At 35.5% G+C, this 19,427-nt stretch overlaps 1 protein-coding gene across 2 annotated transcripts in view; it reads left to right on the top strand.

The window, feature by feature from the left end:
• Window positions 1-4,252: 4,252 nt before the first annotated feature.
• LOC135467641 (protein FAM53A-like) overlaps window positions 4,253-19,427 on the top strand; it is a 32,070-nt gene continuing 16,895 nt past the window's right edge. The window contains exon 1 of one of the 2 annotated variants that reach the window (XM_064745432.1): window positions 4,253-4,339. The gene's annotated coding sequence lies outside the window, so the exon portion shown is untranslated. Of the gene's footprint in view, window positions 4,340-9,608; window positions 9,773-19,427 lie in introns of those variants that run through there. The other variant, XM_064745431.1, reaches the window with a different exon arrangement.

Raw genomic sequence — 19,427 nt, 5'->3', positions numbered from 1 at the left:
GGTACAATGACCCATGCAGGTGGGCATATAGTTCATGGAATGCGAAATCCCGCTTCTAGGCTTGAATTTAGTCAAAATGATAGAACTGACACATGAAGACGAGTCGATCATGTTTTCTTATTCCCAAACGGTTGCACCAGTTTGAGCCACTTCGAGCCACTTGACACCAATAAGTCGTTTCAGGCGTTTCCTGTGTCTCCACTACGTTAGATGTTACATATGCGATGTGCGGAGTGTCTGTGAAACAGCCTTAAATTAGACTTGTTCATTTCGCGTAGAGCTTGAAAGTGGGCCTGTGATGTGTTATGTACATCCTTAGGGCAATGAAATGGACACATGAAGTGATCATATTTAATTCCATATACAATAGGGAGAGAAAAAAACCTTACCATTTGTTTGTAAACATCATGATTCTGAGTTAATCTTATTTTTAAATATATACATTGCAGGTGCAAATGGATAGATATTACAAAGATATTGGAGGATATAGAAAGAAAAACACTATATCAAGAGGGGAATCAGTGCTGAGAAGCGGCAGCCGTGCATTAGATCAAAGTTCACGCAGTTCAGGAAACCCTGTACTAATGTCCTTCGTCAGTGAAATTGAATGAAGGGCGGAAGACCAGAAACATCACATGATCAATATATTCACTTTAGAACTGGCTTGCTGCTGACGTCAGATGAAAAATATTGACCACGTATCTGGTGTGAACAACACACGCCTGTACACACATATATCATAGATGTAGCTCAGTGGACATCCAACATTGTCTCATCGATTTATTATTTATTTATTTATCTTATTGGTGTTTAACGCCATACTCAAGAATATTTCACTTATATGACGGTGGTCATCATTATGGTAAGGGAATGGACAGAGCCGAGGGGAATCCCACTATCATATCTGCCAACGTATATAGGCCTACAACGGGAGAGGAAGCTTGTCCATTTCATGAGTGTAGTGCAAGGATTAAGAATGTCCCAAACAAACACCTGTTAATTTCTTTCAGCCGGTTTCGCTCCTGATTACTGCTATTGATCTATAGCACGCAGGCCTACATCACGTGGTCTCAGCAAATTGCGCGCGAACGGTACCGTCCTCGTGCCGCGGGCCGCGACTCACCGAGATGTCCTCATCCGACTTCGGTACCCTATTGTCTGTCTGTTGGTAGATTGGTCGGTCATTTTTTTCATACTCAAACTAAATGCTTCTTTCATCGATCGTAACTTTACACTAAAAAAAATTAATCTGTTAACATTAACAGAAAGTGTTGTCTTACAGTGATGCTGAGTGTACCCTGCTATCACAGGAGATTTTCTGTTAATTATAACACACATATCCCATTAATTCAACTTAAAGATTCTATCTTCAGACTATAACAGGATATTATGTTGAATGTGACAGAATATTGTGTCATTATATATCATATTATATGATATCATATCATAGGGGATGGATTGTGGCGACACATGGGGCACTCAAGGTGCATGGGAGGGGGGGGGGGGGGGTCAAACCAGGTAAAACCAGGAAGTTTTTTTATTTATATACATTTGGCGATAATGATAATGATCACTTGTTTTCCAAACTTGGGAATGTTAATGACTGGCTAAATGTGGAATGTGGCACTCCTGTTTTCTTACCGAAATCCAGTTCTATTATTCGGTGCTGTCTTTTAGCTACGAAGGTGTATAAATTATTATCAATATGGTTAAGAAACAGCTCCACCATTTGTTTTGGAATAACCAAGACGTCACCCGATGCAAAGAGTTCTTGCCGTCGAAACTGTGCTTACGCAGTTTAACATTATTAATTAGAAAAATTGTTCTAACTTCATTTTCTTTGCAAGCGTATAAAGCTTGGATTGTTACACGTCACTGGCTAAAGCAGTTTTTGCAGCGTTTATGACTGATTTTAGAGCTGAATATGGGTAACTCGCTAGAAGAAATAGACTGCAGTAAGTTGTATTAAACGTTGAAATTATTTAATCTTTAAAACAAAAAAATAATGATATATAATCATCCATTTTAGAATGAATGTTTTGCAGTTAGATGGATTTTATCATGACGAATGTAAACATCATCAGTAACCTGGACAGAAGCCTACTGATGCATGCCGTTTGGAGTTCGGTTTTGTCGCAAATGAAAATTATGTTAGTGCTTTGTTAGTAGGTAACATAACATGTTCCCGTTACTGGTCTCCGTGGCCGAGGTGCATGGTTAGCAAGCCAGCTCGGCGCAATGACCCAGGGTCCCCTCACCAATGCAGTCTTTGTGAGCTCAAGTCCAGCTCTCCGTCAGTATGTGCAACTGGCGGATTCATGGTTCTGGGTTTCTCCAGGGCTCTGGCCCGTTTCCTGTCACCAGTAAGTGTTGGCCACTATACGGCGTATAACACCTATCACATAAATAAATAAACTGATAAATATTTTCGTTAATTAGAAGTGTGTCAGGGACAATTTGTATAATGTTGTTTGCAATCTTTGGCTATTCACCGTCTTTGAAGCTATTTTCTCTGTCAGCTATATCTTGGGGTAAAAGAATCCTTCAGGGATTTATTCCCGATGGACTAGGTCCACGTTATACTTTGATTAAATATTGTACTTTTTGTTTATATCTAGATTAACTGACATGAAATGAAATATTCTCCCGACTCAGTACTGTAAGTGTAAAATTATTAAAGCGCATGGGATGTCATTTAAGCTTTATAATACTTTACAGTGCTTTGTTTTAGCTAAATTATAGGTAGTCATCAGGTTGTTGGTCTGATTGCTTTCTTTCTTTGCTCCGGGTTCATTTCATGCACTTTAATGATTTATATTTGTTAGGGCATGCCCAAATATAGATTGTGGGATGTGTGTAAATTAATCTGTCTCATGTACATTTATATATAATTGGGACTTTTAATGGCCATGCAATGTTTTCACTTTTATACAAGGGAGATAACAAATCAAATATACAAAGATCGCATTTTGCCAATAACGAAAATGTGTTATCTCCTCTTGAATATTTACTCATTGTTTAACAAACCCTCATTTGCAATAGTGAAATAAAGTCAGGCTTTCTATATAAACACATGCATGTATGTAACCTGAAAGTTAAAAAAAATACATGTAAGCTGATTCACGCATGGATGCACCTAGACAGCCTACCGGAACGCAAAATAAAAAAAAATATCTTCTGACTGTATATATATATATATATATATATATATATATATATATATATATATATATATATATATATATATATATATATATATATATATATATATATATATAAAATAAATTAAAACAAAAACTCCAAACACACTGTAGCAAGAAACAACAACCACAAACAAACAAAACAAAACAAAGCAAAAAAAACTAAAAACTAAAAAAAAAAATAATAAAAATAAAAACAAAACAAGCACACTAGCTGGGGTTGCATTTAAGCTATTTAAGTGAAATTATATTGCACAATAAATGAATATTAAGTCACTGATTGCTTGCCCTTGTACTACACACTATGTAATAATATTTTAGTATGAGTATTTATACACTTGCTGCACAAAAATCAACATACATGATTATCTGATCTGACTTTCTGTTTTAAGGGCTTCAAGCACACGGAGGCCTACGTGTACAGGCTTCCGTACCGTATACTCAACATAGACCCTTTGTAACTTCAAACTAGAGCAGGTAAACTAATTGTGGTTTGAAGTTACAAGTTACAACTTCTAACTTCTAACTAAAGGTCTCTATTAACAATTAACCCATAACGTACAAAATATACTAGTATAGACTGTCAACTTGAAATCGTTCAATCATGTCACATATTCATTGTCATTTTGGTATAACATCCGGTGTATTAAAAAAACAGCACAATTCAAATATAGGCCTACACATGTTTACAAAGAGGCTCCTGCATTACACCTACAAAGTAATTTACTGATACCATAGGTGTTAAAAAATGAGTGCAATGGGCATATTCAAACGTAAACATGCCAACAATTTAGACGGTGACAGCTAGTTGTGCCTCAGGCATCCGCTTATATGTATGTTTCAAATGGTCGCATGATGTTGGTTCGGTGAAAAGGCCAAAAATAAAATATATTTCAAGCTGCTATTTAATAACCTAGAAACTATGTCACATGGAAGAGACATTTCCGGGTAACTAGGTCACATCACGGCCCGCTTGACCGCATGACGTCAATATCATACATATTCATCACCGACCTCTGAAGGTTGGATAATCGAGGCTGCCCCACCGTTGAAAAAGAGGTGAGGAAACCGCGGCCTTTGGGAGTTAGATTTACGGTTTAGGACACCAAGCCCACCCGCTGTTGATTCCTTGAAGTCATGTAAGTCCTTATGAACAAAATTTGTTGAGTATTCGACCGATATATCGGCGATATTACATTTATTTCACCGTGTGTGTCGGTCATTATTTAGCTATGATCTGGTCGGTGTTTCTAAAAATAGACTTGTGACCTGGAGGAGGAATAACTTGATTCATGATATGTCAGTCTTGAAAGAACGGACAACTGCGCTGTTCACTCCAGAATATATATATAACCTATATCATGGATTAAATATATCATAGTAGTGAAATTTAAATGATAATGTATGATTATGCAGAGCTGTTACTTTTGCTGTACCTGCGCCTGTGCACACTGCGTTTAATTGTTACTGTTCGTTACACATGATGCACTTGCTGTGCCACTATGATAACGTCTGCGGACAGTGAGTCCAGAGACAAAAACTGTTGTACTACTGTTAGACTATACACTGCAGTGAAATATAGAATACATCGCTCTTTTTTTTTTTAGTGCAAAAACATATTTTATATATGTGTTAATTTGAATAGATCTGTATACACACTAAAAGTTCAATACCATAATAGGTAATCCACATTTACAAAAATCTCCAAAGATACAATAAATGGTTCAGGTCTACCTAGTAGTTATATTAATATTATAACGCATGTATAGTATTAGCTATATTTGGTTAAAGACTGGTGTATCAATACCATAGATGTTTGCAGTCAGTTTAATAGTTATGAATGATTTTGCACCTGTAAAATCTAAAATATAAATCACAGATACTTGTATACTATCTTTTTCACTAAATTTGTGTCATTTTCAAAAGGATGGTGCCTGTTGCATGGGTCATCCTCAAAAAATGCAGGTAACACCTCTATCAGCATAAATAGGGTTGTTTAGTAGGGTTTTTTTTGCATTTTATCCTGGCTACACAAACAGATAGGGATTTTAAAGAAATTAAGATTGAAAGAAAAATGAAAGTAAATATCTCTGCCAGTACATGAGAAGGTCTGGCAGCAACCTGTGGATGGTCGTGGGTTTCCTCTCTCTCTGCCAGTTTGTCCGGGGTCAGCATCCTTTAACTGTCTTGGGCATTGTGACTTATGGATGAAATTCATCTTGGGACTTGTTCCAGTGAGGCAAGAAAATTTCCAACAATTAATGGTAAATAAGCAAGGGGTATTTCCGAGGTATAAAATATGCCTAAAAAATGAAAAATTTAAAACATTATTATTTTTTTTGGGGGGGGGGGGGTTATAACTATTACCATTTCCATCAAAATCATAATCATTGTTTCTTTTCATGTATCCTTGAATGTTTTTTGCCTGACAGGAGTAAATGTATGTTTTTGACTGGTTAGAGGAACAAGTTCAATATCTGTCGAACAGACCACCCACAGTTAGGTTTTTCTGAACTGTTTCATGTTCTGTTATGCACATGTTTACATGGGTGGGTGAACCTGGAGAAGAACTAACTTTCATTTTGGTTTGTAGTCATGGAACATGTATAGTAGTTGTACCTCTGGATATTTAAAGGCAGGTGACTGAGGGGAGTCAACTAAAAGAGTGTAAATAAAGAATAGGGTTTCAACTTTGGTGTGTGTGGGATGGGGGTGGGGTAGGGTGGAATTAGCTGATTTAAGTGGTCAAAGTGCTGGCTTGCTGTGACTGTCATGACCAGTGAGGTTACGAATTGTTTTGGCTATATGTGCCATGAACTCAAAAGGTTTATCATGTACATGTACCTGCCAAAGGTGGGTGGTTTTCTTGGGTATTTAGGTTTCCTCCACCCATAAACCTGACCACCATCATATATGTGAAAAGTTTGCAAGCTTGTCTCAAAAGACCAGTTAGTTAATCAGTTACAATCAGCACTATGAGAAGCAATGACATTAAGCTCATAGAAAAAGTTCAGTGTAAATTCTCATAATTAGCCATGAAACCACACCTGTTCCTTGTAAAAAGGAAGGTAGTAATTAGAAGAAGAAATGCAAGTTGCCTATTTCATCCAAAGCATTCAGGTCAAGAGTGGCTATAAGTCAATACACTACATGTCAGCACATTTTCTTATTTTTGAACATTGATTTCCTCATGAACTACATTTGTTAACACAGGATCAACACTGGTGATGCAGGTTTATGTCAAGAAGCCAAAAAACAAACCAAACAAATGAAAAACAAGATGACAGTGTCAATGGCTTTAGATGCCCCATTACGATAAGGCTGAATTACTACCCATGAAGCATGAACATTTGATTCAAAATTGGACAAAATGACAGATTCAAACCCACGGTTTTAAAGTCTATTGTTACACGGGAAAAATTGATGCGGGTCCGGCATTTTATTATGAAAGCTGCGTTGAAAAATCTGATTGAAATCAGAATGTACGAAAATGCTTGAAATATTGAATGTTAAAGTACCAGTAACATATATATGTATACCAGTATTTACCAGTAACAGCTAGGAAAGTTAGTACTGCACAGAAAAACCCATTTTACAGTGGACTGAAAGCTTTAGCTGAGTGTGCAGATCCATGTGATTATTTTCCAGTCCTTTTCTTGAACAAAGTGTTGTTTGCAGCCAGTGATGTTTTTTTCTTTTAATTCATACATATGAATTAAAGTTTTGACATGATTTTCCATTTTATGTTAAATACAGTAAGTATGTTTCTTTTTGTTCTTGTGCAGAAGCATATAACATGTGTACACGTGGTTACGTTGTGCTGTAATTGCTAGCAGGACAGCGTGTGCAGTAGCATCTCTAGTTTCAGGAGTCTCCAGCAGGCTTGCAGGCTGTCCTCATGAGTCACCAAATCGGCCACAAGCTCTTCATGCAGGCCAAGTCTTCAGACAGGGTATTACTCATGCGGCTGTTTTTACCACTAAACCTGTCTTGTTAAATTCTCAAATAAAACTGTGAACGGGCTGGTATTCATTGTGAATTTATTATACAGTATACACAGTTTGTCTTTTTTTATTATCTTGGACAGTCGCTGTGTACATGTCCTTTGCAAGCTGGTGGGCTATGTGAGGTGAGAATTAACTTATATATATATATACGATACCATCGGTACTTGAAATAGTAGTGCACATGTAGTTTTAATCTAGTTGAATCAGCAGATGTAGACATGTGGAGCATATGTCTTTTCTGCTTAATATTATGCACATGTAGGTGACCTCTTCAATCTTAACTAGAGATAGCTTAAAAATAACCCTTGAGGTACATTTACATGCATACATGTACATGCACCCATTATACATACATTATATCCCTTGCAACAAACGGAAGGAGGGGGTGGTGGTTTGGTATACTGGAACCACCCTGTCTGTCTGTCTTTGTCTGGAGACACGATTTTGTTCATGCAACTCCTTCCAAACTACTCAACCGATTTAAGACACTTACCATGCATCTTGCCATTATCATAAAAACTTTTTCATGCTTATGTTGAATGACAATTGGGTATAAATAAAACTTGGAGTAGACCCAACAACTCCAACCATAAAATTGACTGCCATTGAAAAGGTTAGAAGTTCTGGAGTTTAGCATACATATAAATCTGCTAAATAGGTAAATAAATAAACATCTGTTTGTATGTAATCCTGGTTTCTGTCCAATGTTTGATACCCCTCAAGTTCTTCCCATGGCCAGTTTGTGTATGGCAGATTTTCCTTCTTGAATTTAATTAGGCTTCCAAGCTGAAAGCTGGAAGCCTAATATTTTTACATGGACAGTTAACATTTTTTTTTATATTTTGATAGTGCTTTTTACCATTGAACATCTTTTTCTCAAGAATCAATGGACAGATCCTTGTAAAATTGTACACGCTTATAGAGTAATACTGCCAACAAGTTCTGAATTTTGACAGTTTGATTTATTCTAATCTAGTGTATCTTAGCACTGTAATTTTGAATTTGCTTTTTTGTGTCTATGTTTGTACATTTTTTGAGATTTTAGTCCAAAAAAACTAAAGGTATGTTATATGAATGGCCTGTAATTGAAAAATACGAGATCTAGTAAAATTGTAATTTGCATGAAAATTAGTACATTTCTCACTTCAAGTGTTTAATGTCATCATCCTATTTCAGAAATAGAACTTAAAGCCCGTTCATTTAACCTAGACTTAAAGGGTACAGGTAGCTTTACAGTTACTCGCACCTTAACCCAAAACAGGCTTTGTCTTAATATACTGGCATTGCTCTGTTGCTGATTGACTGTTACATTCTTGTCATGATGCAAACTGTTCTGCACTGAGGCAGAAGCTGAAAAACTTTCATGAAGACTGTTTGGACGCCATGCAACTGCAGGCCATTCTATAGTTACATGTATTCTTGATGTCTGTATAACCCAGTCTGCCAGCTTGGTTGGAAGATGCCAGATTCAGTTCTAGATACAATTTGCTGATATAAATCAACAGTCTGCTGATGATCCAGTTTATATTTAATTCAGTATTAAAGTAGATGTAAGTTACAAGAATCTCACGATTAAACCTAACTGATCATTACAGGTTTGATTGCCATTCTGATTGAAAAAAAAATATTGATGAAAAATGAAATCAGAAACATGATAGATGTAATGTATTTGCTAGACTAACCTCTTCTCGAAAGTAGAAGCATGGGAGTAAAGTGCATTGGGTAACATTGGCCATTCACATAATAGATATAGATAAACATGTAATTTTGGTAAATACCAAAGTAGGCATACTGTGTAAGTGCTTTGCAAGCTGGAGCTGAAACAGATTTTGGAATTTGTATGTAGAAAATGTTGTCTGAAATAAATGTAGCATTGGTTTTAATTTCAGAAGGTATGTAGATTGATCAGTTTAATATTTGTTATTGCATTTAAATGCATATCTACATGTATGTGTGTATATAGGTTACAGAGTTAAAGGGCCAAAATGTCTATATACATTTATGACACTCAGGTACAATTGACATCGTTAAACGATCATATATTATGGCTCGCTGTGTACGCTAACATGTGGTTGTCTGGTGACAACAGAGAACAAGTTATATATAGATCTAAGGTATGGTATTACAAACATGGCCTCTTTATATGCAATATAGGCTATTTTCCATACCACTGTATTATTTTCCTGAACTGTGTTTTTGTGGTAGGGAAGACAGTGTAGTGGGCTTTCCTGGCAGCTCTCCAGAGTCCTCCCCCTCCCCCCACTGGCCTATGTGGCCTCCCACCCCCTGTCTCAGTGTACATATTAACACAGATCAGGTTTTCATGAGGGCTATGTTCATTGGGCCATGGCATTCAGGTGTTCATTCCTTCAGCCAGGAGACTTGTCAAGTTTGGCAGAGAGAAGCAGTGAGTTGAAGTGAGAAGTCTGTCTCAAGACAAACACCTGCTGTCTTACCAAGTGGTCTGTGTACCTGTGGGTATAGTTTGTACGGTGGTTGTCTGAGCCACATTCCCTCACAAGCAATGAGATACACATAGGATCTAAATGTAACTCTGTACTACAGGTAAGCTACGTATAAATTCATTGTACATGCTCTCTAATTTATATTAAAATGTTACCAAAGAACTATAATGATGTTTTGAAAAAAAAACAAAAACAAAACAAAACCCTGCCCCAGTGCTGGATGCGATAGTATTGTGTATAAGGAACCAATGTTGGTCACATATGTATACATACTGTGAGTGAGTTACACGTACAGTGTAATTAACACAGATTTATAAATGCTTTTTCTCCTAGAGAATACCTTTTCAGTCTAAAAATTAAAATGACGTATTTTTATATATCCTAAATAAAGAGAAAGTATAAATATGTTGCTGTCTGAGCATTAAAATGATTCTGTTAACATGACTCTGTAATGAGACATGGGATGTTTCTGTTGTGCTTTTGACCTGTCTGATGTTCCTTAAATGACATAAATGTCTACAGTACATGTATATTAAGGCACACTATCTCAGAGACAGTGTTTTCCAACCAGTATTAACATAAACAGATTTTCATTTCTGGATGACATTTGGGTTACTCATCTAACATAAATCAGTTCCACTAAAAATGCTCTTCATGTACATATATTTATTTACATGTACATGTAGGTAAAAATTGAGTAGGGTATGAAACACCAGTTAAATAAATATAAATGAATAAATATGTATAAATATGTATAAACATGTATAAATAAGAGTGTCTGCCTCACTTACCCATTTTTAGCATACATCTATCAGTTGTTGTATGCAGGACTGAAGGATAAAATTTAATGTCCATATGTAGTGAGAACTACATGTTATATATAAAATTAAATTAGGATGGCCTTAAGGCTTTTATTACAAGAGGAAGTTAATGAGTTTTATTTTTCTTTGAGAAAAGACCTAAAAGTGCATGGAAAAATAGATATTTAAAGCATGTTTAAGCCCTATATTTGAAATTTGTATATGTAGGTTGGTACTTTGTGTGATGATTTGTAGATTTATATGTCCATTACCTTGTTAATTTGTAAATTGCGCATATATGCAAATATTTTCTGAAAGAGGAGTTTTGAATGAACTTGTTATAAGACAGATAAAGGATTTAATCAATGTCATCAGCATGGACAGCATAAATCTCAATGAAGAACTGATTTAGTTACATGTAATATCAGCGAAGTTCACTGCAAAAGTTTTCATTGTTCCCCTTAAAGGGCAGATGTTTTCGTCTTGGGTTAATTGCATGGCCTCGAGCCTTGATATTTCTTTGTTACATAAAACTGAAAGATGTGCGTGTAAATATCACCCTTATTTTCATCATGGCCAGCCTAAATGTTGTGCTGAGGTCTTGGGGAGTATATTTATGTTTCTGGCTTCAGTGATGCATCACAAATACCGACATTAGCAGTAGGCATTAAAAGTGGGTCTCAGTGTCCGTAATGACTGCATTGGTACATGCCCTTAACGACCATAAATTTCATCCATAACTAGCTTGCCTATTTTTTTGGATTTTGAGAGTTCTGTTGATTTAAGAAAGGTGTTTTGAGGTTTGCTTGAAACTTGGGATAATATTTTACTTGAAAATTGTAAGTTTCAGTAAAATACTATTTTGGGACATTTATTTGCCTCTATAAAATGCACATTTGTGGGCGACATTTTAGTTCATTTATGGTAGTCTGTGGACTTCTTTCAAGAGCAGCATTTAGCAGTAATGAAGATATCATCTGTATGGGCTGTGAAAGTCCATAAACCCACCATGAAATGTATTTATTTCATAAAGACTGTCTATATGCTAGTACATGTATGTTAATTGACCATGAGGTGATCAGCATAAGTTATTATAGTAAAGTTATGGGTCAGTGAAAATTAGGCTTGACTGCATAAATGGCATGAAGGAACTGTTTTGAGATTCATTCCTTCATGTGCTTGTACACATATGTAAATGTGGACCTACTTGTATGCATTCATTGAAGCATGAATTAGCCTATTTTTTTTTTGGCATACACATGTGCAGGTATAACACCTGTATATACATAATGTAGTAATTTTAAATGTGCTTTCGCAATGATTTACATGGTGAAAATGTACAAGGATGTAATTGGTGTGTTATGTCCGTGTTTTGATTTCATGATTTCAGTTACATGTAAATGTTTGTCCTTAGTAAATGTCTGGTACATACAGAGGTTTCCAGTTGTTTGAAATTGAATATTGTTTAAACTCACATCAGTGAGTATAAAACTTCCTTGTGTGCATATATGAAAGTCTCTTTTTGATGTCAGCAGCATGTGCCAGCCTCACACACATACAAATCTTCACACTGAGTTCATATATACATGTATATATATATATATATATATAGGCATCTCTTGTCATACCTGAGAAGGTTGTTGGTTCTTCCAGGCTCTGCCTGGTTTCCTCCCACCATATAATGCTGGCTGAATGCTGCTTAAGTGAAATATTCGTGCACAGAGCAAAATTAAAACACCTATAAATTAATAGATATGTACAAGCCAACTTCCCCTCTCTGCTGGCATGGCAGTCTTTTAGGTCTGATTTTATAATTATTGTCACTTTGGATCAGTTCAGTAGGTTTGTGATGGGCAGACATGAATTTCATATGTTTAGTATGGTGCATGAAAAGGATGTAATGTCAACTGTAGAGTGTTCCTGTACATTAACTCACTCCAGACACATACATGTACGCCCTCACACAACCATAACCCTTCAGTGGGAAAATAGACCAGAATAGCTTGGGAACAGAAGTAAATGAAGACGCTGTCCACAACAGTAATATTTACCTGGAATGTACAGTATATTTGTGTATACATGTGTACACATGTGTACAGTATATTTGTGTACACATGTGTACAGTATAAATGTATATACACGTGTACACATGTGTACGCTATATATGTGTATACATGTGTATAAATGTACACATGGTATATATGTGTATACATGTATACACATGTGTACAGTATATTTGTGTATTCGTGTGTACAGTATATTTGTGTATACATGTGTACACATATGTACAATATAGATGTGTATACATGTGTACAGTATATTTGTGTATACATGTATACACATGTGTACAGTATATTTGTACCTACATGTGTACAAATGATGTGCATGTACAAAAGAGGGTTGACGTGCTGTCCTTACTAGTGCCTACATGTATTAATTTACATGTATAGCAGATTTGAATTTCAGCATAAATGAGACATTAATATACTGCAAAATAAATTGTCTTCTAGATATGGAAATGCAAAAGCTAACTAATCTTGTACATTTGTGTACCTGGGTTGTGAGAGAGATAGCTAGGATTTTAAAGAAATTAATGTTAATCGCCAACGCACATATTTTTAATGGTGGCCTAAGTTGAGGAGAGGTGATAATTGTAGAAAGGATGTAGAATCTTTTCAGAATTGCAAATTTGCATATGTAATTCTAACTTCAAAATTTGCCATTACCAGTAATTTAATGGGTCTCTGGCTGAGAACATCATTTGACAGTGTACAGGTGATATCAGTGATTTCTTATTACATGTACCTGACAGGATCAATTGTCATCATTAATATATATGTAATCATCCTAGATATCAGTACATGTAATATATATTATATTGAGTGTTCTTTTATACAGGTGAAGGATTCAGTTCATTTCAGACTACATGTAACATCTGCATGCATGGATAATGTACAGGTTACATGCAAATTTACGTAATTATTACATATATCGATAACGGAGATAAATCTTCTTAATAAGCATGCTATGATCACAGTATTCAGAAGTGCCACAGTATGCTCAATTTTCAATATTGCATACATATATCAAATGACTCAGAAAATTCTAATATTGTCAGCTACATGTACAGTGATCATGTGCGTCTGTTCTGTGTTTCTGTGATGCATGCTGAAGTGTACAGTAGCGAGGTGAGTTTATTACGTGTGGTGTGTTAGGCCCAGACTCAGCCACACACACACAAGAGTACGTGCAGCAATGTAGCTAAGTCAGCTGCCTCTCGATCCATTACAAGGCAACCATTACATAACTGATTGAGCAGTACAACAGATTTGGCTGGCATTTCATCGAAAGCAGGTAATGTGTAGTGATTTATAAACCTGCAATGATATTGATCACAGGGGAATTAACAGGTGTGTTAAAAAGGAATGTCATTTATTACTTAAGGGAAGTTGGTGTGAAGAGCGAGGATTTCCATCATTTGGAAGCTTTTACAGTGTGTGCTTGTACATGTATGTGTTAGTTTGTGGGCACTGTGACACACATGCCCAAGTCCACATTTGCACGCAGGTAACATGTAAACCCAGTTGCGTCTCCTCACAGAGATTCGATCTGCAAGGGTTTTTCCAGCAGTGAATAGCTGATTGCTATCATAAGTGAAAAAGTCTGAAGTGAGGCTTTAAAAAGGAGTTATGTACAGTAAATGTACATGTATGTCATCATTATTTCACAACTTTGATCTTTTTTTGGAGGTGTTTCGATTCTTACTCATTTTTTTGCTGTGCATCTTTGTACTTTTAAAGAATCAAATAAATATAGCTCTAAGATTCATATTAATTGTGGATGAAATTTGATCGGACATATTCAGCGCATGTACGTACGGTATAGAAATGAGATGCATTATCAGTGTGTACATGATTAGATCATGAAATACTTCTGCCTTTGTTCAGAGGTAATGTTTGAGTAATATATTGTATTATGACAATATATACATGTGTATGGTTATTTCTTTATTACTATTATTTTTTTAATTTTCACTAGATTTTCGTTATTAAGTGAATTGGTAAGCATGAAATGGGCTGTGTATAAGTAGGTCTTCACATGAAGTCGCACACTCTCGTTTATGTGAAATCAGATATCAGACCAGAAGTAAGTTCTGTATATCCTATAATGGTTTGAAGAAGTGTTAACCCTATATATATATATATATATATATATATATATATATATATATATATATATGTGTGTGTGCTGTTCTCCTTAAGCTCTTCCCAGATAGTAGTATGTATTATGACAATACAGTGTACTTTGTCTCATATTTGTATGATAAGCTTGGAGCTGTATACATGTTCATGTTGATGAAGAGCTTTGAATTGTAGCATCTTTCTTAATTAAACGTAAATGTTGGAAGTATTTTTTTGTCATTATGACATGTATACAGTTCAAGTATGTTAAAGTATCTACACATATAGCTACATGTACATCTCCGAGCCTATATAACCTGTAAGTGTATCAGTCCTAGCATTTTCCTTTCATGTGTGTTAATGGATGCAGGTATTATTTTGTTGCAAATTTCTGTATCACTTTAGCGTAGGTGGGAGAGAATACATTTACTATAATTAACCTATTGTGCCTTTAATGTTAGAAGCTTTGTTATTTATTAACGCGAAATGAGAGGCCCAGGTTGTCCTACTCCGTCTTTGCATTCTGCCAGCTTTTAAATTAATATTTAATGAGTTTGGATTTACATGTATAAAGATAAGTGGTTATAGTTTTGTAATCTTCAAGTTTGAAGAAATAGACCTCCCATCTTGTTTTGACATTCTGACACCTTTCTGATATGTTTCTGTTATTGTCACATTGTGTAATATGTTTTTCATCCAGACGATTGAGATAACATTATGCTATGTGTTAATACATGTACATGCAACATATAGTATCTGTAATTACTAAAGTACATCAGTTGGACAATTGATCTTGTAACAAAAAACAAAAGCATTTCATTGAAGTGGTGGTATCTAAATTTGCCTCTTAAGGCCAAAAAAAAAAAAAAAAAAGGAAAGAGAGAAAAGGTTGAGAAAGTATGGTACATTTCTTTAGTTATGGGGATTCGGCACAATGTCCTTGATAATGGGGTAAAAAGCTGGTTGTTTTGTACAAGAAGATAATAGTATTTGTTAAGTGTGTCATTACAGATGTATATTATTTTCTGTGCACAGGTAATGTCTTGGATCAGTTGGGAGAAACTGAAGTTATTGTCCAAACGGTTCTCTGCAGCTGTAGCTGATACAAGGCTGTATAAAGTGTGTTTGGTGTTTATTTCATATTGAATGAATTGCTTATAATCTTTCATGCTTGCCATGGTTAAATATTACACTCAGTTAAGAATTTTGCATCTATCCGTTTAGAAATTCATTGGTAGGTGGAGTTGAATGGGTTTTCCTTTCTTGTTTAATTACATTGTTAATGTTGTTTGTGGTGAAAATGCATTTAACTCGATATCTCCAAACGATTATCTATCTCCAAATTGCTTCTTGTACATGAAAATGATCAAAGTGACTCAAAACCCTGCGATCTTGTCAGCCTGACACATGTATATTTTAAATAGGCTAATGTTTATAAACAGAAATAGGTTGATTTGACTAACCCATGAGCGGACATTTAACATAACATCTATACATCTACACAATGTTTGAGTGTACACAGGACATGTACTTGCTGACATTTGAAACTTGCATGTAGCTGCCAGCTTTTATCAGCAGGTTTAAGAGATTTACATCGATCAAATATAATATGATGCTTTTGATTGCAGTTGGGGTTTATTAGCGGTCCATGCCATCTGAGTGGTATACCTCTTGAAATCGTTCGGATTATTAGGGGTCCATACTATCCTAGTTGGACACATCTTAAAGTCGTTCGGATTATTAGGGGTCCATACTATCCTAGTTGGACACATCTTAAAGTCGTTCGGATTATTAGGGGTCCATACTATCCTAGTTGGACACATCTTAAAGTCGTTTGGATTATTAGGGGTCCATACTATCCTAGTTGGACACATCTTAAAGTCGTTTGGATTATTAGGGGTCCATACTATCCTAGTTGGACACATCTTAAAGTCGTTTGGATTATTAGGGGTCCATACTATCCTAGTTGGACACATCTTAAAGTCGTTTGGATTATTAGGGGTCCATACTATCCTAGTTGGACACATCTTAAAATCGTTTCGGATTATTATCATTACTCTTATTAAGGTTGTAAAATTGCACTATCTCGAAAACTGGTAAATATAGAAATTCAGACTTCTACATATGAGTTTTAATAACAAACATATTAAAGAACTTTTGACAGTTTGTACTGTTTGGCCAGTCACGTGATTAAGCGGCCATTTGAATTTTATTGATAAGCTTAAAAAATCCTATTCTTCAGAACGGCTGAAGCTGTCAGCATTAAATTTTCGTTCAAAGTTTATAAAAGTTGGCAGCCCTACAAAGATTCCAAAAATCATTGAGTTTGGTATGCAAATTAGGCTGTAGCTCGCGGATGAAATTAGCTGAAGTACATGAAAGTCAACTTTAAAAACTGTATCAAACAGAAACATTTCTGAGAATACCTTGACATTAAGGTTGTGAATTTTAAAGAATTTTTCCAATTTGAGTTGTGGTTTATATGGAATTGCCAAAAAGAAATTGTTTGATTTGCTCCAAAATTTAACATTCCAGCTTTATGCAAGACTGTATGTCACTGCAGTTTACAGTGGGAAAGGGCATCAATTTTGCAACAAAGTATTGTTTCAGTCTTTCCTTTTTCTGTCTTTTGCAGATCAAAGCGGTATAATCTCTTATACTAGTCTTCAGTACTAGGCCCATTGTAAATAATGCCTGGCAGTATAGGATTTGAACCCAGTACATTCCTTTCCATTTCAATACAATATATGCAGTGTGTGAAGAGACTATCCCAAGAATTGCTGTCCTCAACAGCTATAACTGTAGCCCAGCACTGCTAGGTGTATTTGAAAGCAATATTTATTTTCTTTTCACAGGTCTTCACTCAAGACCTAATGGACATCGTAACTAGTTGCCTGTGGTTGAAATTCAGTTAATTCCTGCCAATTTTTGTTGCTCTTTTTTCAAGTTACCATAAGGGGTATCAAGACTAGTAGTGTGTACCCCGGCAACAATGTAGAATGACAGCTTTAATTTATTTTGAAATCTGTTCAGTATGACTATTACTGAAACTATTAATCCTACGTGTTTCTAAAATAAATTTTCATAATCCCAACACTAATGGGAACGTAATTTTATAATATTATAAGGTTAATGGTTTACAAGTACATGTGCAATAATTGTACTTGTATATGTGATTTATATATCTTTACTTGCTTGTATCGAGATGATAGAGTATATTTTAGGGTTCGCTAATGATTGTAGTGTGAGCTTTAATAAACTCCGTTAAATTGATATCTACAGTGTGACTGTGACATGTACTTCACCAGTTCAGTTTCAGAGATGTATAGAGTACTGCAGGTAAACTTTCATGTTTATCCGTTCTACATGATCAGGTAACTGCAGAGACCCACCCAGCAATGAGCTGGCGTAACATGTATTAAGGTGTCAGGCTATCAGATTTACAGCAAGGCACAGGGCCCATATAGTTAATTCATGCCGTAAGTGGTGTATTAGGTGGCATTTGGCACGTGGCCCAGGTAAATTGCATGATGTATACACTCAGAGTAAATTATGTACGTTGTTATGTACCAACTGTGCGACAGTGAGATAGTTAACATTTTTTGAACTTGGGATCATGGGAAATACATGAACGTTAGCTACATGTGTCTGAATACTTGCTACTCAACCTACATTGTATATGCATTCAGATGATTTTATTTTTTTTCATTTTTTGTTTTTCAAGTTATTTGGATTGTGTTCTGCACAGTACATATTCATTGAACTGTGTTTTAATGTGTTTTATACCTTGTTTTAACATTAAGTTCTTGCTGTGTTGAGTGTGGTCAGTTTTATTTAAACATTTATTTTTCAAATGACCATGTAATTATGCACTTCTGGCTGTGGTAATGGCTGAAGTTGATTAAACTGTACATGATGTGACATACATGTACTTTGTGGCTAGATATAAAGGAGAATTAAGCCTACAGTATAAATTTAAAAAAATATTGTCTGATGGCTACTTCGTGCATGTTAACAGCATGTAATCCCTCTTGTGTCAGTTTTACACAATTATGAGCCTGTTGTAATAATTTCTATAAGCTGTCCTTTATTAGTATTATCAAAATTTACAACACATTATATACCTGCGAAATCAGAATAGGATGTCCTTTTTTGCCCTGATACCTAGCAGGTGTACATCGCCTGATATAGCATGTGCACGGTTTCATTTGCCATGTTGATAATGTTGGCTGAGGATCTATGAAGTGTTTAATACCATGGAAGGAATGTGAGGTTTATTGATTTCCAGCACATAGCTGTAATCGGTTCAGGGCTATTCACCTGGACAGGTGCACTGGTGCATACATCATTATTCTGAGTGAGCACTTTCAAAGAAAGGGCATGGATTTATGTTATTTGCATGCATCAGGTAAATGCATATTATTTGCCAAAGAGTTGTACCAAGGAAATGCTTACCATAAATATAAATATTGCAGTGGCTGCCGGTAAAGGCATTGAGTTAATTTATATGCATGTGGACATACTTGTATCGTATATCCCTCTGTACCTGCATGTAGGAATGTTTCCAGAACTCAGTGAATGTCTTTACTGCATATTTACCTGTTTGTGTATGTGTGTGTGAATTGTTTGAGCATCATTATGAAGTCTTCAGATGTTACCATATTCAGCAGTATGGCTGTTTAGACCATAAGTGTGCATAGCCTTGCATCTGCTTTACATGATACATATGTATGTACTCATACAATTCATACATGTGTATGTACCCCATGATGGT

The sequence above is a fragment of the Liolophura sinensis genome, chromosome 6, assembly GCF_032854445.1.
Source record: "Liolophura sinensis isolate JHLJ2023 chromosome 6, CUHK_Ljap_v2, whole genome shotgun sequence".
NCBI lineage: Eukaryota > Metazoa > Mollusca > Polyplacophora > Chitonida > Chitonidae > Liolophura > Liolophura sinensis.
The sequence above is the reverse complement of the archived record's forward strand: the minus strand, read 5'-3'. Positions and strand labels throughout refer to the sequence as shown.